Genomic DNA, 26,160 nt, shown 5'->3' on the forward strand with positions numbered 1-26,160 from the left:
TAACCCTAACCCTAACCCTAACCCTAACCCTAACCCTAACCCTAACCCTAACCCTAACCCTAACCCTAACCCTAACCCTAACCCTAACCCTAACCCTAACCCTAACCCTAACCCTAACCCTAACCCTAACCCTAACCCTAACCCTAACCCTAACCCTAACCCTAACCCTAACCCTAACCCTAACCCTAACCCTAACCCTAACCCTAACCCTAACCCTAACCCTAACCCTAACCCTAACCCTAACCCTAACCCTAACCCTAACCCTAACCCTAACCCTAACCCTAACCCTAACCCTAACCCTAACCCTAACCCTAACCCTAACCCTAACCCTAACCCTAACCCTAACCCTAACCCTAACCCTAACCCTAACCCTAACCCTAACCCTAACCCTAACCCTAACCCTAACCCTAACCCTAACCCTAACCCTAACCCTAACCCTAACCCTAACCCTAACCCTAACCCTAACCCTAACCCTAACCCTAACCCTAACCCTAACCCTAACCCTAACCCTAACCCTAACCCTAACCCTAACCCTAACCCTAACCCTAACCCTAACCCTAACCCTAACCCTAACCCTAACCCTAACCCTAACCCTAACCCTAACCCTAACCCTAACCCTAACCCTAACCCTAACCCTAACCCTAACCCTAACCCTAACCCTAACCCTAACCCTAACCCTAACCCTAACCCTAACCCTAACCCTAACCCTAACCCTAACCCTAACCCTAACCCTAACCCTAACCCTAACCCTAACCCTAACCCTAACCCTAACCCTAACCCTAACCCTAACCCTAACCCTAACCCTAACCCTAACCCTAACCCTAACCCTAACCCTAACCCTAACCCTAACCCTAACCCTAACCCTAACCCTAACCCTAACCCTAACCCTAACCCTAACCCTAACCCTAACCCTAACCCTAACCCTAACCCTAACCCTAACCCTAACCCTAACCCTAACCCTAACCCTAACCCTAACCCTAACCCTAACCCTAACCCTAACCCTAACCCTAACCCTAACCCTAACCCTAACCCTAACCCTAACCCTAACCCTAACCCTAACCCTAACCCTAACCCTAACCCTAACCCTAACCCTAACCCTAACCCTAACCCTAACCCTAACCCTAACCCTAACCCTAACCCTAACCCTAACCCTAACCCTAACCCTAACCCTAACCCTAACCCTAACCCTAACCCTAACCCTAACCCTAACCCTAACCCTAACCCTAACCCTAACCCTAACCCTAACCCTAACCCTAACCCTAACCCTAACCCTAACCCTAACCCTAACCCTAACCCTAACCCTAACCCTAACCCTAACCCTAACCCTAACCCTAACCCTAACCCTAACCCTAACCCTAACCCTAACCCTAACCCTAACCCTAACCCTAACCCTAACCCTAACCCTAACCCTAACCCTAACCCTAACCCTAACCCTAACCCTAACCCTAACCCTAACCCTAACCCTAACCCTAACCCTAACCCTAACCCTAACCCTAACCCTAACCCTAACCCTAACCCTAACCCTAACCCTAACCCTAACCCTAACCCTAACCCTAACCCTAACCCTAACCCTAACCCTAACCCTAACCCTAACCCTAACCCTAACCCTAACCCTAACCCTAACCCTAACCCTAACCCTAACCCTAACCCTAACCCTAACCCTAACCCTAACCCTAACCCTAACCCTAACCCTAACCCTAACCCTAACCCTAACCCTAACCCTAACCCTAACCCTAACCCTAACCCTAACCCTAACCCTAACCCTAACCCTAACCCTAACCCTAACCCTAACCCTAACCCTAACCCTAACCCTAACCCTAACCCTAACCCTAACCCTAACCCTAACCCTAACCCTAACCCTAACCCTAACCCTAACCTAACCCTAACCCTAACCCTAACCCTAACCCTAACCCTAACCCTAACCCTAACCCTAACCCTAACCCTAACCCTAACCCTAACCCTAACCCTAACCCTAACCCTAACCCTAACCCTAACCCTAACCCTAACCCTAACCCTAACCCTAACCCTAACCCTAACCCTAACCCTAACCCTAACCCTAACCCTAACCCTAACCCTAACCCTAACCCTAACCCTAACCCTAACCCTAACCCTAACCCTAACCCTAACCCTAACCCTAACCCTAACCCTAACCCTAACCCTAACCCTAACCCTAACCCTAACCCTAACCCTAACCCTAACCCTAACCCTAACCCTAAACCCTAACCCTAACCCTAACCCTAACCCTAACCCTAACCCTAACCCTAACCCTAACCCTAACCCTAACCCTAACCCTAACCCTAATCCTTTTATTTATTTATTTTCTTTTAGGTTTTATTTATGAGACTTTCTGATCTTGGAAACCACAGTGTTGCTTTTGTGAACACGCATTTATAGCATCTACCCTAACCCTAACCCTAACCCTAACCCTAACCCTAACCCTAACCCTAACCCTAACCCTAACCCTAACCCTAACCCTAACCCTAACCTAACCCTAACCCTAACCCTAACCCTAACCCTAACCCTAACCCTAACCCTAACCCTAACCCTAACCCTAACCCTAACCCTAACCCTAACCCTAACCTAACCCTAACCCTAACCCTAACCCTAACCCTAACCCTAACCCTAACCCTAACCCTAACCCTAACCCTAACCTAACCCTAACCCTAACCCTAACCCTAACCCTAACCCTAAACCCTAACCCTAACCCTAACCCTAAACCCTAACCCTAACCCTAACCCTAACCCTAACCCTAACCCTAACCCTAACCCTAACCCTAACCCTAACCCTAACCCTAACCCTAACCCTAACCCCAACCCCAACCCCAACCCCAACCCCAACCCCAACCCCAACCCCAACCCTAACCCTAACCCTAACCCTAACCCCAACCCCAACCCCAACCCCAACCCTAACCCTAACCCTAACCCTAACCCTAACCCTAACCCTAACCCTAACCCTAACCCTAACCCTAACCCTAACCCTAACCCTAACCCTAACCCTAACCCCAACCCCAACCCCAACCCCAACCCCAACCCCAACCCTAACCCTAACCCTAACCCTAACCCTAACCCTAACCCCAACCCTAACCCCAACCCCAACCCCAACCCCAACCCCAACCCTAACCCTAACCCTAACCCTAACCCTAACCCTAACCCTAACCCTAACCCTAACCCTAACCCTAACCCTAACCCTAACCCTAACCTAACCCTAACCCTAACCCTAACCCTAACCCTAACCCTAACCCTAACCCTAACCCTAACCCTAACCCTAACCCTAACCCTAACCCTAACCCTAACCCTAAACCCTAACCCTAACCCTAACCCTAACCCTAACCCTAACCCTAACCCTAACCCTAACCCTAACCCTAACCCTAACCCTAACCCTAACCTAACCCTAACCCTAACCCTAACCCTAACCCTAACCCTAACCCTAACCCTAACCCTAACCCTAACCCTAACCCTAACCCTAACCCTAACCCTAACCCTAACCCTAACCCTAACCCTAACCCTAACCCTAACCCTAACCCTAACCCTAACCCTAACCCTAACCCTAACCCTAACCCTAACCCTAACCCTAACCCTAACCCTAACCCTAACCCTAACCCTAACCCTAACCCTAACCCTAACCCTAACCCTAACCCTAACCCTAAACCCTAACCCTAACCCTAACCCTAACCCTAACCCTAACCCTAACCCTAACCCTAACCCTAACCCTAACCCTAACCCTAACCCTAATCCTTTTATTTATTTATTTTCTTTTAGGTTTTATTTATGAGACTTTCTGATCTTGGAAACCACAGTGTTGCTTTTGTGAACACGCATTTATAGCATCTACCCTAACCCTAACCCTAACCCTAACCCTAACCCTAACCCTAACCCTAACCCTAACCCTAATCCTTTTATTTATTTATTTTCTTTTAGGTTTTATTTATGAGACTTTCTGATCTTGGAAACCACAGTGTTGCTTTTGTGAACACGCATTTATAGCATCTACCCTAACCCTAACCCTAACCCTAACCCTAACCCTAACCCTAACCCTAACCCTAACCCTAACCCTAACCCTAACCTAACCCTAACCCTAACCCTAACCCTAACCCTAACCCTAACCCTAACCCTAACCCTAACCCTAACCCTAACCCTAACCCTAACCCTAACCTAACCCTAACCCTAACCCTAACCCTAACCCTAACCCTAACCCTAACCCTAACCCTAACCCTAACCCTAACCCTAACCCTAACCCTAACCCTAACCCTAACCCTAACCCTAACCCTAACCCTAACCCTAACCCTAACCCTAACCCTAACCCTAACCCTAACCCTAACCCTAACCCTAACCCTAACCCTAACCCTAACCCTAACCCTAACCCTAACCCTAACCCTAACCCTAACCCTAACCCTAACCCTAACCCTAACCCTAACCCTAACCCTAACCCTAACCTAACCTAACCCTAACCCTAACCCTAACCCTAACCCTAACCCTAACCCTAACCCTAACCCTAACCCTAACCCTAACCCTAACCCTAACCTAACCCTAACCCTAACCCTAACCCTAACCCTAACCCTAACCCTAACCCTAACCCTAACCCTAACCCTAACCTAACCCTAACCCTAACCCTAACCCTAACCCTAACCCTAACCCTAACCCTAACCCTAACCCTAACCCTAACCCTAACCCTAACCCTAACCCTAAACCCTAACCCTAACCCTAACCCTAACCCTAACCCTAACCCTAACCCTAACCCTAACCTGTCGGTATTCACCGACATCTTCAATTTCTCCCTGACGCTTGGTATCGTCCCATCCAGCATTAAGCGATCCACCATCGGCGCCGTCCCAAAGAAACCTCCACCCTCCGGCCTCGATGACTACCGCCCTGTTGCCCTCACATCAGTCGTGATGAAGTGCTTTGATAAGCTAGTCAGAGACTTCATCACCTCTTCATTGCCGGCCTCCATGAACCCACTGCAGTTTGCATACCGCCACAAACGCTCCACTGATGACGCAATTGCGCATCTGCTCCACACCACACTGACCCACCCGGACAAAAGGAGGGGTAATTATGTTAAAACGTTGTTTGTCGATTACAGTTCAGCATTTAACACTATCATCCCCTCCAAACTCACTACTAAGTTGGAGGATCTAGGACTGCATACATCCCTGTGCGACTGGCTTTCCATCTTCCTAAAAGACAGACCACAATCAGTACGGGTGGGCAACTGTGTCTCATCCATCCTCACCCTCAGCATTGCAGCTCCTCAGGGTTGTGTCCTAAGCCCCCTGCTCTACTCACTGTAAACCTACGACTGCGCAACCACTTCCAGCTGCACCACCATTGTCAAGTTTGCTCACGATACCGTCGTCATGGGCCTAATCTTGGAAAACGATGAGAGGGCCTACCTGGAGGAGATTAAACACCGGGAAAACTGGTGCCAGGGAAACAATCTCCTCCTAAATGTCAGCAAGACAAAGCAGCTGATTGTGGACTGCAGCAAGAAGCAGGAGCGGCACTACCAACCTGTGAGGATCAATGGAACTACGGTGGAGAGAGTAGACAGGTCTTCTCTCTGTTGAAGTCAGGGAAGCGCTTTCGCTCCCTGAAGACCATGTGCTGTATCACCTTAAAACATTTGCTGAGTGCAGTTGTCGGTACTTTTACTGTTTTTAAAGAAAATGTTTCCACAGATGTAGGGGTTCTTGCTTCAGTGAAGCAAAACCCAACATCAGCTAAACATCCACACAAAGCTTTGTTTCTCCAAAAAACCCCAAAAAATAAAACAATGTCCAGCGAATAAGTACTCCAAAAAGAATAGATGTGACCAAAATGCAAACACGTAGCTTTTGAAACATCACGGCATCTTTGGCAGGTTATGCTGAATGTTTATGTGTGGCCATGCCTTCTTGTACAGGAGGTCTGCTCCGTGCTTACAGTGATTCAGCCGTTTTGCCGACTTCTGTTTTGACTTAACTCTTACCTTGGTCTAGCACGGTTTCCTTTTGTTCTGCCATCGCATCTTGACTGCAGCCAATGACTGCTCGCATATTAGATTTCTAAGTTCTTGAACCTTTGGTGCTTAAGTAAGGTGTTTTCCATCAGCATGGGTGCAGGTCAGAATCTCTGGATCGACTGTTTCAAGCAAGAAGCATTCCCAGGCTAAACTCCTGGAGTGTGTGGGAGTAGGATCTTTTCCCATCGTTGCATTTATCTTTGCATTTATTTTCCATCTTCCACTAGATTTTGGGACTGTCAAGACACTGAACATGCTAGCAGCGCTAATGCTAACAGCGCTAGCGCTAACAACGCTAATGGTGCTGTCGGTGCAGGCAACGGCGCATGCGCAGAGCCCACCATAGAACAGTGCCCTCTCATCATCACGGAGAGTGACGCGACGAGAGAGTTTAAAAGAGTGAATAGCAGGAAGGCGGCGGGATCAGACGGTATCTGCGGGAAAGTCCTCAAAGACTGCGCAGACCAGCTTGCCCCAGTATTCTCCGACAGCTTCAATTTCTCCCTGACGCTCGGTATCGTCCCATCCAGCATTAAGCGATCCACCATCGGCGCCGTCCCAAAGAAACCTCCACCCTCCGGCCTCGATGACTACCGCCCTGTTGCCCTCACATCAGTCGTGATGAAGTGCTTTGATAAGCTAGTCAGAGACTTCATCACCTCTTCATTGCCGGCCTCCATGGACCCACTGCAGTTTGCATACCGCCACAAACGCTCCACTGATGACGCAATTGCGCATCTGCTCCACACCACACTGACCCACCCGGACAAAAGGAGGGGTAATTATGTTAAAACGTTGTTTGTCGATTACAGTTCAGCATTTAACACTATCATCCCCTCCAAACTCACTACTAAGTTGGAGGATCTAGGACTGCATACATCCCTGTGCGACTGGCTTTCCATCTTCCTAACAGACAGACCACAATCAGTACGGGTGGGCAACTGTGTCTCATCCATCCTCACCCTCAGCATTGCAGCTCCTCAGGGTTGTGTCCTAAGCCCCCTGCTCTACTCACTGTAAACCTACGACTCCGCAACCACTTCCAGCTGCACCACCATTGTCAAGTTTGCTCACGATACCGTCGTCATGGGCCTAATCTTGGAAAACGATGAGAGGGCCTACCTGGAGGAGATTAAACACCGGGAAAACTGGTGCCAGGGAAACAATCTCCTCCTAAATGTCAGCAAGACAAAGCAGCTGATTGTGGACTGCAGCAAGAAGCAGGAGCGGCACTACCAACCTGTGAGGATCAATGGAACTACGGTGGAGAGAGTAGACAGGTCTTCTCTCTGTTGAAGTCAGGGAAGCGCTTTCGCTCCCTGAAGACCAATACAGAGAGACTGACGAGGGGCTTCTTCCCACAGGCCATTCGGGCCGTGACTCAGGGCAACTGATAATCTGTGGGGACCACCACCACCATGTGACTGTAAATTTGTCAATTGGAATTGTACATCGTGTATATACACTGTAGATTGTGTATATATAACTATTACACATACATTGTTATATACTCTTTGTATATATATATATTTCCTTATCCACCCTTGTTTCTTTCCTCAGTTTGGACAGAGCACTCACAAAAACATTTCACTGCGAGTTATACCGTGTATGATAATGTACTTGACAAATAAACCGAACTTGAACTTGAACTTGAAGCCTAACTCTTACAGATTGGTCAACGTTATCCAGAATTGAATTTAGGACACAATAGTGCACCATATGCGATATCCTAAGGGATAGAGCAGATGCAAGATTCGTGTAGCAGAGTGGCGCAGCGGAAGCGTGCTGGGCCCATAACCCAGAGGTCGATGGATCGAAACCATTCTCTGCTAAAGGACCTTGTCTTATAATGTGCTGTATCACCTTAAAACATTTGCTGAGTGCAGTTGTCGGTACTTTTACTGTTTTTAAAGAAAATGTTTCCACAGATGTAGGGGTTCTTGCTTCAGTGAAGCAAAACCCAACATCAGCTAAACATCCACACAAAGCTTTGTTTCTCCAAAAAACCCCAAAAAATAAAACAATGTCCAGCGAATAAGTACTCCAAAAAGAATAGATGTGACCAAAATGCAAACACGTAGCTTTTGAAACATCACGGCATCTTTGGCAGGTTATGCTGAATGTTTATGTGTGGCCATGCCTTCTTGTACAGGAGGTCTGCTCCGTGCTTACAGTGATTCAGCCGTTTTGCCGACTTCTGTTTTGACTTAACTCTTACCTTGGTCTAGCACGGTTTCCTTTTGTTCTGCCATCGCATCTTGACTGCAGCCATTGACTGCTCGCATATTAGATTTCTAAGTTCTTGAACCTTTGGTGCTTAAGTAAGGTGTTTTCCATCAGCATGGGTGCAGGTCAGAATCTCTGGATCGACTGTTTCAAGCAAGAAGCATTCCCAGGCTAAACTCCTGGAGTGTGTGGGAGTAGGATCTTTTCCCATCGTTGCATTTATCTTTGCATTTATTTTCCATCTTCCACTAGATTTTGGGACTGTCAAGACACTGAACATGCTAGCAGCGCTAATGCTAACAGCGCTAGCGCTAACAACGCTAATGGTGCTGTCGGTGCAGGCAACGGCGCATGCGCAGAGCCCACCATAGAACAGTGCCCTCTCATCATCACGGAGAGTGACGCGACGAGAGAGTTTAAAAGAGTGAATAGCAGGAAGGCGGCGGGATCAGACGGTATCTGCGGGAAAGTCCTCAAAGACTGCGCAGACCAGCTTGCCCCAGTATTCTCCGACAGCTTCAATTTCTCCCTGACGCTCGGTATCGTCCCATCCAGCATTAAGCGATCCACCATCGGCGCCGTCCCAAAGAAACCTCCACCCTCCGGCCTCGATGACTACCGCCCTGTTGCCCTCACATCAGTCGTGATGAAGTGCTTTGATAAGCTAGTCAGAGACTTCATCACCTCTTCATTGCCGGCCTCCATGGACCCACTGCAGTTTGCATACCGCCACAAACGCTCCACTGATGACGCAATTGCGCATCTGCTCCACACCACACTGACCCACCCGGACAAAAGGAGGGGTAATTATGTTAAAACGTTGTTTGTCGATTACAGTTCAGCATTTAACACTATCATCCCCTCCAAACTCACTACTAAGTTGGAGGATCTAGGACTGCATACATCCCTGTGCGACTGGCTTTCCATCTTCCTAACAGACAGACCACAATCAGTACGGGTGGGCAACTGTGTCTCATCCATCCTCACCCTCAGCATTGCAGCTCCTCAGGGTTGTGTCCTAAGCCCCCTGCTCTACTCACTGTAAACCTACGACTGCGCTACCACTTCCAGCTGCACCACCATTGTCAAGTTTGCTCACGATACCGTCGTCATGGGCCTAATCTTGGAAAACGATGAGAGGGCCTACCTGGAGGAGATTAAACACCGGGAAAACTGGTGCCAGGGAAACAATCTCCTCCTAAATGTCAGCAAGACAAAGCAGCTGATTGTGGACTGCAGCAAGAAGCAGGAGCGGCACTACCAACCTGTGAGGATCAATGGAACTACGGTGGAGAGAGTAGACAGGTCTTCTCTCTGTTGAAGTCAGGGAAGCGCTTTCGCTCCCTGAAGACCAATACAGAGAGACTGACGAGGGGCTTCTTCCCACAGGCCATTCGGGCCGTGACTCAGGGCAACTGATAATCTGTGGGGACCACCACCACCATGTGACTGTAAATTTGTCAATTGGAATTGTACATCGTGTATATACACTGTAGATTGTGTATATATAACTATTACACATACATTGTTATATACTCTTTGTATATATATATATTTCCTTATCCACCCTTGTTTCTTTCCTCAGTTTGGACAGAGCACTCACAAAAACATTTCACTGCGAGTTATACCGTGTATGATAATGTACTTGACAAATAAACCGAACTTGAACTTGAACTTGAAGCCTAACTCTTACAGATTGGTCAACGTTATCCAGAATTGAATTTAGGACACAATAGTGCACCATATGCGATATCCTAAGGGATAGAGCAGATGCAAGATTCGTGTAGCAGAGTGGCGCAGCGGAAGCGTGCTGGGCCCATAACCCAGAGGTCGATGGATCGAAACCATTCTCTGCTAAAGGACCTTGTCTTATAATGTGCTGTATCACCTTAAAACATTTGCTGAGTGCAGTTGTCGGTACTTTTACTGTTTTTAAAGAAAATGTTTCCACAGATGTAGGGGTTCTTGCTTCAGTGAAGCAAAACCCAACATCAGCTAAACATCCACACAAAGCTTTGTTTCTCCAAAAAACCCCAAAAAATAAAACAATGTCCAGCGAATAAGTACTCCAAAAAGAATAGATGTGACCAAAATGCAAACACGTAGCTTTTGAAACATCACGGCATCTTTGGCAGGTTATGCTGAATGTTTATGTGTGGCCATGCCTTCTTGTACAGGAGGTCTGCTCCGTGCTTACAGTGATTCAGCCGTTTTGCCGACTTCTGTTTTGACTTAACTCTTACCTTGGTCTAGCACGGTTTCCTTTTGTTCTGCCATCGCATCTTGACTGCAGCCAATGACTGCTCGCATATTAGATTTCTAAGTTCTTGAACCTTTGGTGCTTAAGTAAGGTGTTTTCCATCAGCATGGGTGCAGGTCAGAATCTCTGGATCGACTGTTTCAAGCAAGAAGCATTCCCAGGCTAAACTCCTGGAGTGTGTGGGAGTAGGATCTTTTCCCATCGTTGCATTTATCTTTGCATTTATTTTCCATCTTCCACTAGATTTTGGGACTGTCAAGACACTGAACATGCTAGCAGCGCTAATGCTAACAGCGCTAGCGCTAACAACGCTAATGGTGCTGTCGGTGCAGGCAACGGCGCATGCGCAGAGCCCACCATAGAACAGTGCCCTCTCATCATCACGGAGAGTGACGCGACGAGAGAGTTTAAAAGAGTGAATAGCAGGAAGGCGGCGGGATCAGACGGTATCTGCGGGAAAGTCCTCAAAGACTGCGCAGACCAGCTTGCCCCAGTATTCTCCGACAGCTTCAATTTCTCCCTGACGCTCGGTATCGTCCCATCCAGCATTAAGCGATCCACCATCGGCGCCGTCCCAAAGAAACCTCCACCCTCCGGCCTCGATGACTACCGCCCTGTTGCCCTCACATCAGTCGTGATGAAGTGCTTTGATAAGCTAGTCAGAGACTTCATCACCTCTTCATTGCCGGCCTCCATGGACCCACTGCAGTTTGCATACCGCCACAAACGCTCCACTGATGACGCAATTGCGCATCTGCTCCACACCACACTGACCCACCCGGACAAAAGGAGGGGTAATTATGTTAAAACGTTGTTTGTCGATTACAGTTCAGCATTTAACACTATCATCCCCTCCAAACTCACTACTAAGTTGGAGGATCTAGGACTGCATACATCCCTGTGCGACTGGCTTTCCATCTTCCTAACAGACAGACCACAATCAGTACGGGTGGGCAACTGTGTCTCATCCATCCTCACCCTCAGCATTGCAGCTCCTCAGGGTTGTGTCCTAAGCCCCCTGCTCTACTCACTGTAAACCTACGACTCCGCAACCACTTCCAGCTGCACCACCATTGTCAAGTTTGCTCACGATACCGTCGTCATGGGCCTAATCTTGGAAAACGATGAGAGGGCCTACCTGGAGGAGATTAAACACCGGGAAAACTGGTGCCAGGGAAACAATCTCCTCCTAAATGTCAGCAAGACAAAGCAGCTGATTGTGGACTGCAGCAAGAAGCAGGAGCGGCACTACCAACCTGTGAGGATCAATGGAACTACGGTGGAGAGAGTAGACAGGTCTTCTCTCTGTTGAAGTCAGGGAAGCGCTTTCGCTCCCTGAAGACCAATACAGAGAGACTGACGAGGGGCTTCTTCCCACAGGCCATTCGGGCCGTGACTCAGGGCAACTGATAATCTGTGGGGACCACCACCACCATGTGACTGTAAATTTGTCAATTGGAATTGTACATCGTGTATATACACTGTAGATTGTGTATATATAACTATTACACATACATTGTTATATACTCTTTGTATATATATATATTTCCTTATCCACCCTTGTTTCTTTCCTCAGTTTGGACAGAGCACTCACAAAAACATTTCACTGCGAGTTATACCGTGTATGATAATGTACTTGACAAATAAACCGAACTTGAACTTGAACTTGAAGCCTAACTCTTACAGATTGGTCAACGTTATCCAGAATTGAATTTAGGACACAATAGTGCACCATATGCGATATCCTAAGGGATAGAGCAGATGCAAGATTCGTGTAGCAGAGTGGCGCAGCGGAAGCGTGCTGGGCCCATAACCCAGAGGTCGATGGATCGAAACCATTCTCTGCTAAAGGACCTTGTCTTATAATGTGCTGTATCACCTTAAAACATTTGCTGAGTGCAGTTGTCGGTACTTTTACTGTTTTTAAAGAAAATGTTTCCACAGATGTAGGGGTTCTTGCTTCAGTGAAGCAAAACCCAACATCAGATAAACATCCACACAAAGCTTTGTTTCTCCAAAAAACCCCAAAAAATAAAACAATGTCCAGCGAATAAGTACTCCAAAAAGAATAGATGTGACCAAAATGCAAACACGTAGCTTTTGAAACATCACGGCATCTTTGGCAGGTTATGCTGAATGTTTATGTGTGGCCATGCCTTCTTGTACAGGAGGTCTGCTCCGTGCTTACAGTGATTCAGCCGTTTTGCCGACTTCTGTTTTGACTTAACTCTTACCTTGGTCTAGCACGGTTTCCTTTTGTTCTGCCATCGCATCTTGACTGCAGCCAATGACTGCTCGCATATTAGATTTCTAAGTTCTTGAACCTTTGGTGCTTAAGTAAGGTGTTTTCCATCAGCATGGGTGCAGGTCAGAATCTCTGGATCGACTGTTTCAAGCAAGAAGCATTCCCAGGCTAAACTCCTGGAGTGTGTGGGAGTAGGATCTTTTCCCATCGTTGCATTTATCTTTGCATTTATTTTCCATCTTCCACTAGATTTTGGGACTGTCAAGACACTGAACATGCTAGCAGCGCTAATGCTAACAGCGCTAGCGCTAACAACGCTAATGGTGCTGTCGGTGCAGGCAACGGCGCATGCGCAGAGCCCACCATAGAACAGTGCCCTCTCATCATCACGGAGAGTGACGCGACGAGAGAGTTTAAAAGAGTGAATAGCAGGAAGGCGGCGGGATCAGACGGTATCTGCGGGAAAGTCCTCAAAGACTGCGCAGACCAGCTTGCCCCAGTATTCTCCGACAGCTTCAATTTCTCCCTGACGCTCGGTATCGTCCCATCCAGCATTAAGCGATCCACCATCGGCGCCGTCCCAAAGAAACCTCCACCCTCCGGCCTCGATGACTACCGCCCTGTTGCCCTCACATCAGTCGTGATGAAGTGCTTTGATAAGCTAGTCAGAGACTTCATCACCTCTTCATTGCCGGCCTCCATGGACCCACTGCAGTTTGCATACCGCCACAAACGCTCCACTGATGACGCAATTGCGCATCTGCTCCACACCACACTGACCCACCCGGACAAAAGGAGGGGTAATTATGTTAAAACGTTGTTTGTCGATTACAGTTCAGCATTTAACACTATCATCCCCTCCAAACTCACTACTAAGTTGGAGGATCTAGGACTGCATACATCCCTGTGCGACTGGCTTTCCATCTTCCTAACAGACAGACCACAATCAGTACGGGTGGGCAACTGTGTCTCATCCATCCTCACCCTCAGCATTGCAGCTCCTCAGGGTTGTGTCCTAAGCCCCCTGCTCTACTCACTGTAAACCTACGACTCCGCAACCACTTCCAGCTGCACCACCATTGTCAAGTTTGCTCACGATACCGTCGTCATGGGCCTAATCTTGGAAAACGATGAGAGGGCCTACCTGGAGGAGATTAAACACCGGGAAAACTGGTGCCAGGGAAACAATCTCCTCCTAAATGTCAGCAAGACAAAGCAGCTGATTGTGGACTGCAGCAAGAAGCAGGAGCGGCACTACCAACCTGTGAGGATCAATGGAACTACGGTGGAGAGAGTAGACAGGTCTTCTCTCTGTTGAAGTCAGGGAAGCGCTTTCGCTCCCTGAAGACCAATACAGAGAGACTGACGAGGGGCTTCTTCCCACAGGCCATTCGGGCCGTGACTCAGGGCAACTGATAATCTGTGGGGACCACCACCACCATGTGACTGTAAATTTGTCAATTGGAATTGTACATCGTGTATATACACTGTAGATTGTGTATATATAACTATTACACATACATTGTTATATACTCTTTGTATATATATATATTTCCTTATCCACCCTTGTTTCTTTCCTCAGTTTGGACAGAGCACTCACAAAAACATTTCACTGCGAGTTATACCGTGTATGATAATGTACTTGACAAATAAACCGAACTTGAACTTGAACTTGAAGCCTAACTCTTACAGATTGGTCAACGTTATCCAGAATTGAATTTAGGACACAATAGTGCACCATATGCGATATCCTAAGGGATAGAGCAGATGCAAGATTCGTGTAGCAGAGTGGCGCAGCGGAAGCGTGCTGGGCCCATAACCCAGAGGTCGATGGATCGAAACCATTCTCTGCTAAAGGACCTTGTCTTATAATGTGCTGTATCACCTTAAAACATTTGCTGAGTGCAGTTGTCGGTACTTTTACTGTTTTTAAAGAAAATGTTTCCACAGATGTAGGGGTTCTTGCTTCAGTGAAGCAAAACCCAACATCAGATAAACATCCACACAAAGCTTTGTTTCTCCAAAAAACCCCAAAAAATAAAACAATGTCCAGCGAATAAGTACTCCAAAAAGAATAGATGTGACCAAAATGCAAACACGTAGCTTTTGAAACATCACGGCATCTTTGGCAGGTTATGCTGAATGTTTATGTGTGGCCATGCCTTCTTGTACAGGAGGTCTGCTCCGTGCTTACAGTGATTCAGCCGTTTTGCCGACTTCTGTTTTGACTTAACTCTTACCTTGGTCTAGCACGGTTTCCTTTTGTTCTGCCATCGCATCTTGACTGCAGCCAATGACTGCTCGCATATTAGATTTCTAAGTTCTTGAACCTTTGGTGCTTAAGTAAGGTGTTTTCCATCAGCATGGGTGCAGGTCAGAATCTCTGGATCGACTGTTTCAAGCAAGAAGCATTCCCAGGCTAAACTCCTGGAGTGTGTGGGAGTAGGATCTTTTCCCATCGTTGCATTTATCTTTGCATTTATTTTCCATCTTCCACTAGATTTTGGGACTGTCAAGACACTGAACATGCTAGCAGCGCTAATGCTAACAGCGCTAGCGCTAACAACGCTAATGGTGCTGTCGGTGCAGGCAACGGCGCATGCGCAGAGCCCACCATAGAACAGTGCCCTCTCATCATCACGGAGAGTGACGCGACGAGAGAGTTTAAAAGAGTGAATAGCAGGAAGGCGGCGGGATCAGACGGTATCTGCGGGAAAGTCCTCAAAGACTGCGCAGACCAGCTTGCCCCAGTATTCTCCGACAGCTTCAATTTCTCCCTGACGCTCGGTATCGTCCCATCCAGCATTAAGCGATCCACCATCGGCGCCGTCCCAAAGAAACCTCCACCCTCCGGCCTCGATGACTACCGCCCTGTTGCCCTCACATCAGTCGTGATGAAGTGCTTTGATAAGCTAGTCAGAGACTTCATCACCTCTTCATTGCCGGCCTCCATGGACCCACTGCAGTTTGCATACCGCCACAAACGCTCCACTGATGACGCAATTGCGCATCTGCTCCACACCACACTGACCCACCCGGACAAAAGGAGGGGTAATTATGTTAAAACGTTGTTTGTCGATTACAGTTCAGCATTTAACACTATCATCCCCTCCAAACTCACTACTAAGTTGGAGGATCTAGGACTGCATACATCCCTGTGCGACTGGCTTTCCATCTTCCTAACAGACAGACCACAATCAGTACGGGTGGGCAACTGTGTCTCATCCATCCTCACCCTCAGCATTGCAGCTCCTCAGGGTTGTGTCCTAAGCCCCCTGCTCTACTCACTGTAAACCTACGACTGCGCAACCACTTCCAGCTGCACCACCATTGTCAAGTTTGCTCACGATACCGTCGTCATGGGCCTAATCTTGGAAAACGATGAGAGGGCCTACCTGGAGGAGATTAAACACCGGGAAAACTGGTGCCAGGGAAACAATCTCCTCCTAAATGTCAGCAAGACAAAGCAGCTGATTGTGGACTGCAGCAAGAAGCAGGAGCGGCACTACCAACCTGTGAGGATCAATGGAACTACGGTGGAGAGAGTAGACAGGTCTTCTCTCTGTTGAAGTCAGGGAAGCGCTTTCGCTCCCTGAAGACCAATACAGAGAGACTGACGAGGGGCTTCTTCCCACAGGCCATTCGGGCCGTGACTCAGGGCAACTGATAATCTGTGGGGACCACCACCACCATGTGACTGTAAATTTGTCAATTGGAATTGTACATCGTGTATATACACTGTAGATTGTGTATATATAACTATTACACATACATTGTTATATACTCTTTGTATATATATATATTTCCTTATCCACCCTTGTTTCTTTCCTCAGTTTGGACAGAGCACTCACAAAAACATTTCACTGCGAGTTATACCGTGTATGATAATGTACTTGACAAATAAACCGAACTTGAACTTGAACTTGAAGCCTAACTCTTACAGATTGGTCAACGTTATCCAGAATTGAATTTAGGACACAATAGTGCACCATATGCGATATCCTAAGGGATAGAGCAGATGCAAGATTCGTGTAGCAGAGTGGCGCAGCGGAAGCGTGCTGGGCCCATAACCCAGAGGTCGATGGATCGAAACCATTCTCTGCTAAAGGACCTTGTCTTATAATGTGCTGTATCACCTTAAAACATTTGCTGAGTGCAGTTGTCGGTACTTTTACTGTTTTTAAAGAAAATGTTTCCACAGATGTAGGGGTTCTTGCTTCAGTGAAGCAAAACCCAACATCAGCTAAACATCCACACAAAGCTTTGTTTCTCCAAAAAACCCCAAAAAATAAAACAATGTCCAGCGAATAAGTACTCCAAAAAGAATAGATGTGACCAAAATGCAAACACGTAGCTTTTGAAACATCACGGCATCTTTGGCAGGTTATGCTGAATGTTTATGTGTGGCCATGCCTTCTTGTACAGGAGGTCTGCTCCGTGCTTACAGTGATTCAGCCGTTTTGCCGACTTCTGTTTTGACTTAACTCTTACCTTGGTCTAGCACGGTTTCCTTTTGTTCTGCCATCGCATCTTGACTGCAGCCAATGACTGCTCGCATATTAGATTTCTAAGTTCTTGAACCTTTGGTGCTTAAGTAAGGTGTTTTCCATCAGCATGGGTGCAGGTCAGAATCTCTGGATCGACTGTTTCAAGCAAGAAGCATTCCCAGGCTAAACTCCTGGAGTGTGTGGGAGTAGGATCTTTTCCCATCGTTGCATTTATCTTTGCATTTATTTTCCATCTTCCACTAGATTTTGGGACTGTCAAGACACTGAACATGCTAGCAGCGCTAATGCTAACAGCGCTAGCGCTAACAACGCTAATGGTGCTGTCGGTGCAGGCAACGGCGCATGCGCAGAGCCCACCATAGAACAGTGCCCTCTCATCATCACGGAGAGTGACGCGACGAGAGAGTTTAAAAGAGTGAATAGCAGGAAGGCGGCGGGATCAGACGGTATCTGCGGGAAAGTCCTCAAAGACTGCGCAGACCAGCTTGCCCCAGTATTCTCCGACAGCTTCAATTTCTCCCTGACGCTCGGTATCGTCCCATCCAGCATTAAGCGATCCACCATCGGCGCCGTCCCAAAGAAACCTCCACCCTCCGGCCTCGATGACTACCGCCCTGTTGCCCTCACATCAGTCGTGATGAAGTGCTTTGATAAGCTAGTCAGAGACTTCATCACCTCTTCATTGCCGGCCTCCATGGACCCACTGCAGTTTGCATACCGCCACAAACGCTCCACTGATGACGCAATTGCGCATCTGCTCCACACCACACTGACCCACCCGGACAAAAGGAGGGGTAATTATGTTAAAACGTTGTTTGTCGATTACAGTTCAGCATTTAACACTATCATCCCCTCCAAACTCACTACTAAGTTGGAGGATCTAGGACTGCATACATCCCTGTGCGACTGGCTTTCCATCTTCCTAACAGACAGACCACAATCAGTACGGGTGGGCAACTGTGTCTCATCCATCCTCACCCTCAGCATTGCAGCTCCTCAGGGTTGTGTCCTAAGCCCCCTGCTCTACTCACTGTAAACCTACGACTGCGCTACCACTTCCAGCTGCACCACCATTGTCAAGTTTGCTCACGATACCGTCGTCATGGGCCTAATCTTGGAAAACGATGAGAGGGCCTACCTGGAGGAGATTAAACACCGGGAAAACTGGTGCCAGGGAAACAATCTCCTCCTAAATGTCAGCAAGACAAAGCAGCTGATTGTGGACTGCAGCAAGAAGCAGGAGCGGCACTACCAACCTGTGAGGATCAATGGAACTACGGTGGAGAGAGTAGACAGGTCTTCTCTCTGTTGAAGTCAGGGAAGCGCTTTCGCTCCCTGAAGACCAATACAGAGAGACTGACGAGGGGCTTCTTCCCACAGGCCATTCGGGCCGTGACTCAGGGCAACTGATAATCTGTGGGGACCACCACCACCATGTGACTGTAAATTTGTCAATTGGAATTGTACATCGTGTATATACACTGTAGATTGTGTATATATAACTATTACACATACATTGTTATATACTCTTTGTATATATATATATTTCCTTATCCACCCTTGTTTCTTTCCTCAGTTTGGACAGAGCACTCACAAAAACATTTCACTGCGAGTTATACCGTGTATGATAATGTACTTGACAAATAAACCGAACTTGAACTTGAACTTGAAGCCTAACTCTTACAGATTGGTCAACGTTATCCAGAATTGAATTTAGGACACAATAGTGCACCATATGCGATATCCTAAGGGATAGAGCAGATGCAAGATTCGTGTAGCAGAGTGGCGCAGCGGAAGCGTGCTGGGCCCATAACCCAGAGGTCGATGGATCGAAACCATTCTCTGCTAAAGGACCTTGTCTTATAATGTGCTGTATCACCTTAAAACATTTGCTGAGTGCAGTTGTCGGTACTTTTACTGTTTTTAAAGAAAATGTTTCCACAGATGTAGGGGTTCTTGCTTCAGTGAAGCAAAACCCAACATCAGCTAAACATCCACACAAAGCTTTGTTTCTCCAAAAAACCCCAAAAAATAAAACAATGTCCAGCGAATAAGTACTCCAAAAAGAATAGATGTGACCAAAATGCAAACACGTAGCTTTTGAAACATCACGGCATCTTTGGCAGGTTATGCTGAATGTTTATGTGTGGCCATGCCTTCTTGTACAGGAGGTCTGCTCCGTGCTTACAGTGATTCAGCCGTTTTGCCGACTTCTGTTTTGACTTAACTCTTACCTTGGTCTAGCACGGTTTCCTTTTGTTCTGCCATCGCATCTTGACTGCAGCCATTGACTGCTCGCATATTAGATTTCTAAGTTCTTGAACCTTTGGTGCTTAAGTAAGGTGTTTTCCATCAGCATGGGTGCAGGTCAGAATCTCTGGATCGACTGTTTCAAGCAAGAAGCATTCCCAGGCTAAACTCCTGGAGTGTGTGGGAGTAGGATCTTTTCCCATCGTTGCATTTATCTTTGCATTTATTTTCCATCTTCCACTAGATTTTGGGACTGTCAAGACACTGAACATGCTAGCAGCGCTAATGCTAACAGCGCTAGCGCTAACAACGCTAATGGTGCTGTCGGTGCAGGCAACGGCGCATGCGCAGAGCCCACCATAGAACAGTGCCCTCTCATCATCACGGAGAGTGACGCGACGAGAGAGTTTAAAAGAGTGAATAGCAGGAAGGCGGCGGGATCAGACGGTATCTGCGGGAAAGTCCTCAAAGACTGCGCAGACCAGCTTGCCCCAGTATTCTCCGACAGCTTCAATTTCTCCCTGACGCTCGGTATCGTCCCATCCAGCATTAAGCGATCCACCATCGGCGCCGTCCCAAAGAAACCTCCACCCTCCGGCCTCGATGACTACCGCCCTGTTGCCCTCACATCAGTCGTGATGAAGTGCTTTGATAAGCTAGTCAGAGACTTCATCACCTCTTCATTGCCGGCCTCCATGGACCCACTGCAGTTTGCATACCGCCACAAACGCTCCACTGATGACGCAATTGCACATCTGCTCCACACCACACTGACCCACCCGGACAAAAGGAGGGGTAATTATGTTAAAACGTTGTTTGTCGATTACAGTTCAGCATTTAACACTATCATCCCCTCCAAACTCACTACTAAGTTGGAGGATCTAGGACTGCATACATCCCTGTGCGACTGGCTTTCCATCTTCCTAACAGACAGACCACAATCAGTACGGGTGGGCAACTGTGTCTCATCCATCCTCACCCTCAGCATTGCAGCTCCTCAGGGTTGTGTCCTAAGCCCCCTGCTCTACTCACTGTAAACCTACGACTGCGCAACCACTTCCAGCTGCACCACCATTGTCAAGTTTGCTCACGATACCGTCGTCATGGGCCTAATCTTGGAAAACGATGAGAGGGCCTACCTGGAGGAGATTAAACACCGGGAAAACTGGTGCCAGGGAAACAATCTCCTCCTAAATGTCAGCAAGACAAAGCAGCTGATTGTGGACTGCAGCAAGAAGCAGGAGCGGCACTACCAACCTGTGAGGATCAATGGAACTACGGTGGAGAGAGTAGACAGGTCTTCTCTCTGTTGAAGTCAGGGAAGCGCTTTCGCTCCCTGAAGACCAATACAGAGAGACTGACGAGGGGCTTCTTCCCACAGGCCATTCGGGCCGTGACTCAGGGCAACTGATAATCTGTGGGGACCACCACCACCATGTGACTGTAAATTTGTCAATTGGAATTGTACATCGTGTATATACACTGTAGATTGTGTATATATAACTATTACACATACATTGTTATATACTCTTTGTATATATATATATTTCCTTATCCACCCTTGTTTCTTTCCTCAGTTTGGACAGAGCACTCACAAAAACATTTCACTGCGAGTTATACCGTGTATGATAATGTACTTGACAAATAAACCGAACTTGAACTTGAACTTGAAGCCTAACTCTTACAGATTGGTCAACGTTATCCAGAATTGAATTTAGGACACAATAGTGCACCATATGCGATATCCTAAGGGATAGAGCAGATGCAAGATTCGTGTAGCAGAGTGGCGCAGCGGAAGCGTGCTGGGCCCATAACCCAGAGGTCGATGGATCGAAACCATTCTCTGCTAAAGGACCTTGTCTTATAATGTGCTGTATCACCTTAAAACATTTGCTGAGTGCAGTTGTCGGTACTTTTACTGTTTTTAAAGAAAATGTTTCCACAGATGTAGGGGTTCTTGCTTCAGTGAAGCAAAACCCAACATCAGCTAAACATCCACACAAAGCTTTGTTTCTCCAAAAAACCCCAAAAAATAAAACAATGTCCAGCGAATAAGTACTCCAAAAAGAATAGATGTGACCAAAATGCAAACACGTAGCTTTTGAAACATCACGGCATCTTTGGCAGGTTATGCTGAATGTTTATGTGTGGCCATGCCTTCTTGTACAGGAGGTCTGCTCCGTGCTTACAGTGATTCAGCCGTTTTGCCGACTTCTGTTTTGACTTAACTCTTACCTTGGTCTAGCACGGTTTCCTTTTGTTCTGCCATCGCATCTTGACTGCAGCCAATGACTGCTCGCATATTAGATTTCTAAGTTCTTGAACCTTTGGTGCTTAAGTAAGGTGTTTTCCATCAGCATGGGTGCAGGTCAGAATCTCTGGATCGACTGTTTCAAGCAAGAAGCATTCCCAGGCTAAACTCCTGGAGTGTGTGGGAGTAGGATCTTTTCCCATCGTTGCATTTATCTTTGCATTTATTTTCCATCTTCCACTAGATTTTGGGACTGTCAAGACACTGAACATGCTAGCAGCGCTAATGCTAACAGCGCTAGCGCTAACAACGCTAATGGTGCTGTCGGTGCAGGCAACGGCGCATGCGCAGAGCCCACCATAGAACAGTGCCCTCTCATCATCACGGAGAGTGACGCGACGAGAGAGTTTAAAAGAGTGAATAGCAGGAAGGCGGCGGGATCAGACGGTATCTGCGGGAAAGTCCTCAAAGACTGCGCAGACCAGCTTGCCCCAGTATTCTCCGACAGCTTCAATTTCTCCCTGACGCTCGGTATCGTCCCATCCAGCATTAAGCGATCCACCATCGGCGCCGTCCCAAAGAAACCTCCACCCTCCGGCCTCGATGACTACCGCCCTGTTGCCCTCACATCAGTCGTGATGAAGTGCTTTGATAAGCTAGTCAGAGACTTCATCACCTCTTCATTGCCGGCCTCCATGGACCCACTGCAGTTTGCATACCGCCACAAACGCTCCACTGATGACGCAATTGCGCATCTGCTCCACACCACACTGACCCACCCGGACAAAAGGAGGGGTAATTATGTTAAAACGTTGTTTGTCGATTACAGTTCAGCATTTAACACTATCATCCCCTCCAAACTCACTACTAAGTTGGAGGATCTAGGACTGCATACATCCCTGTGCGACTGGCTTTCCAACTTCCTAACAGACAGACCACAATCAGTACGGGTGGGCAACTGTGTCTCATCCATCCTCACCCTCAGCATTGCAGCTCCTCAGGGTTGTGTCCTAAGCCCCCTGCTCTACTCACTGTAAACCTACGACTGCGCAACCACTTCCAGCTGCACCACCATTGTCAAGTTTGCTCACGATACCGTCGTCATGGGCCTAATCTTGGAAAACGATGAGAGGGCCTACCTGGAGGAGATTAAACACCGGGAAAACTGGTGCCAGGGAAACAATCTCCTCCTAAATGTCAGCAAGACAAAGCAGCTGATTGTGGACTGCAGCAAGAAGCAGGAGCGGCACTACCAACCTGTGAGGATCAATGGAACTACGGTGGAGAGAGTAGACAGGTCTTCTCTCTGTTGAAGTCAGGGAAGCGCTTTCGCTCCCTGAAGACCAATACAGAGAGACTGACGAGGGGCTTCTTCCCACAGGCCATTCGGGCCGTGAATCAGGGCAACTGATAATCTGTGGGGACCACCACCACCATGTGACTGTAAATTTGTCAATTGGAATTGTACATCGTGTATATACACTGTAGATTGTGTATATATAACTATTACACATACATTGTTATATACTCTTTGTATATATATATATTTCCTTATCCACCCTTGTTTCTTTCCTCAGTTTGGACAGAGCACTCACAAAAACATTTCACTGCGAGTTATACCGTGTATGATAATGTACTTGACAAATAAACCGAACTTGAACTTGAACTTGAAGCCTAACTCTTACAGATTGGTCAACGTTATCCAGAATTGAATTTAGGACACAATAGTGCACCATATGCGATATCCTAAGGGATAGAGCAGATGCAAGATTCGTGTAGCAGAGTGGCGCAGCGGAAGCGTGCTGGGCCCATAACCCAGAGGTCGATGGATCGAAACCATTCTCTGCTAAAGGACCTTGTCTTATAATGTGCTGTATCACCTTAAAACATTTGCTGAGTGCAGTTGTCGGTACTTTTACTGTTTTTAAAGAAAATGTTTCCACAGATGTAGGGGTTCTTGCTTCAGTGAAGCAAAACCCAACATCAGCTAAACATCCACACAAAGCTTTGTTTCTCCAAAAAACCCCAAAAAATAAAACAATGTCCAGCGAATAAGTACTCCAAAAAGAATAGATGTGACCAAAATGCAAACACGTAGCTTTTGAAACATCACGGCATCTTTGGCAGGTTATGCTGAATGTTTATGTGTGGCCATGCCTTCTTGTACAGGAGGTCTGCTCCGTGCTTACAGTGATTCAGCCGTTTTGCCGACTTCTGTTTTGACTTAACTCTTACCTTGGTCTAGCACGGTTTCCTTTTGTTCTGCCATCGCATCTTGACTGCAGCCAATGACTGCTCGCATATTAGATTTCTAAGTTCTTGAACCTTTGGTGCTTAAGTAAGGTGTTTTCCATCAGCATGGGTGCAGGTCAGAATCTCTGGATCGACTGTTTCAAGCAAGAAGCATTCCCAGGCTAAACTCCTGGAGTGTGTGGGAGTAGGATCTTTTCCCATCGTTGCATTTATCTTTGCATTTATTTTCCATCTTCCACTAGATTTTGGGACTGTCAAGACACTGAACATGCTAGCAGCGCTAATGCTAACAGCGCTAGCGCTAACAACGCTAATGGTGCTGTCGGTGCAGGCAACGGCGCATGCGCAGAGCCCACCATAGAACAGTGCCCTCTCATCATCACGGAGAGTGACGCGACGAGAGAGTTTAAAAGAGTGAATAGCAGGAAGGCGGCGGGATCAGACGGTATCTGCGGGAAAGTCCTCAAAGACTGCGCAGACCAGCTTGCCCCAGTATTCTCCGACAGCTTCAATTTCTCCCTGACGCTCGGTATCGTCCCATCCAGCATTAAGCGATCCACCATCGGCGCCGTCCCAAAGAAACCTCCACCCTCCGGCCTCGATGACTACCGCCCTGTTGCCCTCACATCAGTCGTGATGAAGTGCTTTGATAAGCTAGTCAGAGACTTCATCACCTCTTCATTGCCGGCCTCCATGGACCCACTGCAGTTTGCATACCGCCACAAACGCTCCACTGATGACGCAATTGCGCATCTGCTCCACACCACACTGACCCACCCGGACAAAAGGAGGGGTAATTATGTTAAAACGTTGTTTGTCGATTACAGTTCAGCATTTAACACTATCATCCCCTCCAAACTCACTACTAAGTTGGAGGATCTAGGACTGCATACATCCCTGTGCGACTGGCTTTCCATCTTCCTAACAGACAGACCACAATCAGTACGGGTGGGCAACTGTGTCTCATCCATCCTCACCCTCAGCATTGCAGCTCCTCAGGGTTGTGTCCTAAGCCCCCTGCTCTACTCACTGTAAACCTACGACTGCGCAACCACTTCCAGCTGCACCACCATTGTCAAGTTTGCTCACGATACCGTCGTCATGGGCCTAATCTTGGAAAACGATGAGAGGGCCTACCTGGAGGAGATTAAACACCGGGAAAACTGGTGCCAGGGAAACAATCTCCTCCTAAATGTCAGCAAGACAAAGCAGCTGATTGTGGACTGCAGCAAGAAGCAGGAGCGGCACTACCAACCTGTGAGGATCAATGGAACTACGGTGGAGAGAGTAGACAGGTCTTCTCTCTGTTGAAGTCAGGGAAGCGCTTTCGCTCCCTGAAGACCAATACAGAGAGACTGACGAGGGGCTTCTTCCCACAGGCCATTCGGGCCGTGACTCAGGGCAACTGATAATCTGTGGGGACCACCACCACCATGTGACTGTAAATTTGTCAATTGGAATTGTACATCGTGTATATACACTGTAGATTGTGTATATATAACTATTACACATACATTGTTATATACTCTTTGTATATATATATATTTCCTTATCCACCCTTGTTTCTTTCCTCAGTTTGGACAGAGCACTCACAAAAACATTTCACTGCGAGTTATACCGTGTATGATAATGTACTTGACAAATAAACCGAACTTGAACTTGAACTTGAAGCCTAACTCTTACAGATTGGTCAACGTTATCCAGAATTGAATTTAGGACACAATAGTGCACCATATGCGATATCCTAAGGGATAGAGCAGATGCAAGATTCGTGTAGCAGAGTGGCGCAGCGGAAGCGTGCTGGGCCCATAACCCAGAGGTCGATGGATCGAAACCATTCTCTGCTAAAGGACCTTGTCTTATAATGTGCTGTATCACCTTAAAACATTTGCTGAGTGCAGTTGTCGGTACTTTTACTGTTTTTAAAGAAAATGTTTCCACAGATGTAGGGGTTCTTGCTTCAGTGAAGCAAAACCCAACATCAGCTAAACATCCACACAAAGCTTTGTTTCTCCAAAAAACCCCAAAAAATAAAACAATGTCCAGCGAATAAGTACTCCAAAAAGAATAGATGTGACCAAAATGCAAACACGTAGCTTTTGAAACATCACGGCATCTTTGGCAGGTTATGCTGAATGTTTATGTGTGGCCATGCCTTCTTGTACAG

At 47.4% G+C, this 26,160-nt stretch overlaps 9 non-coding genes across 9 annotated transcripts; all 9 read left to right on the plus strand.

Moving 5' to 3' along the window:
- Positions 1-7,760: 7,760 nt before the first annotated feature.
- trnam-cau (transfer RNA methionine (anticodon CAU)) lies at positions 7,761-7,832 on the plus strand. The gene has a single exon. It is a non-coding gene; the product is annotated as a tRNA-Met (tRNA).
- A 2,179-nt stretch (positions 7,833-10,011) lies between these two features.
- Positions 10,012-10,083, plus strand: trnam-cau (transfer RNA methionine (anticodon CAU)). Its single transcript has one exon. It is a non-coding gene; the product is annotated as a tRNA-Met (tRNA).
- Positions 10,084-12,262: 2,179 nt separating this feature from the next.
- Positions 12,263-12,334, plus strand: trnam-cau (transfer RNA methionine (anticodon CAU)). The gene has a single exon. It is a non-coding gene; the product is annotated as a tRNA-Met (tRNA).
- A 2,179-nt stretch (positions 12,335-14,513) lies between these two features.
- trnam-cau (transfer RNA methionine (anticodon CAU)) lies at positions 14,514-14,585 on the plus strand. The gene has a single exon. It is a non-coding gene; the product is annotated as a tRNA-Met (tRNA).
- A 2,179-nt stretch (positions 14,586-16,764) lies between these two features.
- Positions 16,765-16,836, plus strand: trnam-cau (transfer RNA methionine (anticodon CAU)). The gene has a single exon. It is a non-coding gene; the product is annotated as a tRNA-Met (tRNA).
- A 2,179-nt stretch (positions 16,837-19,015) lies between these two features.
- trnam-cau (transfer RNA methionine (anticodon CAU)) lies at positions 19,016-19,087 on the plus strand. Its single transcript has one exon. It is a non-coding gene; the product is annotated as a tRNA-Met (tRNA).
- A 2,179-nt stretch (positions 19,088-21,266) lies between these two features.
- Positions 21,267-21,338, plus strand: trnam-cau (transfer RNA methionine (anticodon CAU)). The gene has a single exon. It is a non-coding gene; the product is annotated as a tRNA-Met (tRNA).
- A 2,179-nt stretch (positions 21,339-23,517) lies between these two features.
- trnam-cau (transfer RNA methionine (anticodon CAU)) lies at positions 23,518-23,589 on the plus strand. Its single transcript has one exon. It is a non-coding gene; the product is annotated as a tRNA-Met (tRNA).
- Positions 23,590-25,768: 2,179 nt separating this feature from the next.
- On the plus strand, positions 25,769-25,840 carry trnam-cau (transfer RNA methionine (anticodon CAU)). The gene has a single exon. It is a non-coding gene; the product is annotated as a tRNA-Met (tRNA).
- Positions 25,841-26,160: the final 320 nt, after the last annotated feature.

The sequence above is a fragment of the Electrophorus electricus genome, chromosome 24 (assembly GCF_041902795.1).
Source record: "Electrophorus electricus isolate QZ-2024a chromosome 24, ASM4190279v1, whole genome shotgun sequence".
In the NCBI taxonomy this organism is placed as follows: Eukaryota; Metazoa; Chordata; class Actinopteri; order Gymnotiformes; family Gymnotidae; genus Electrophorus; species Electrophorus electricus.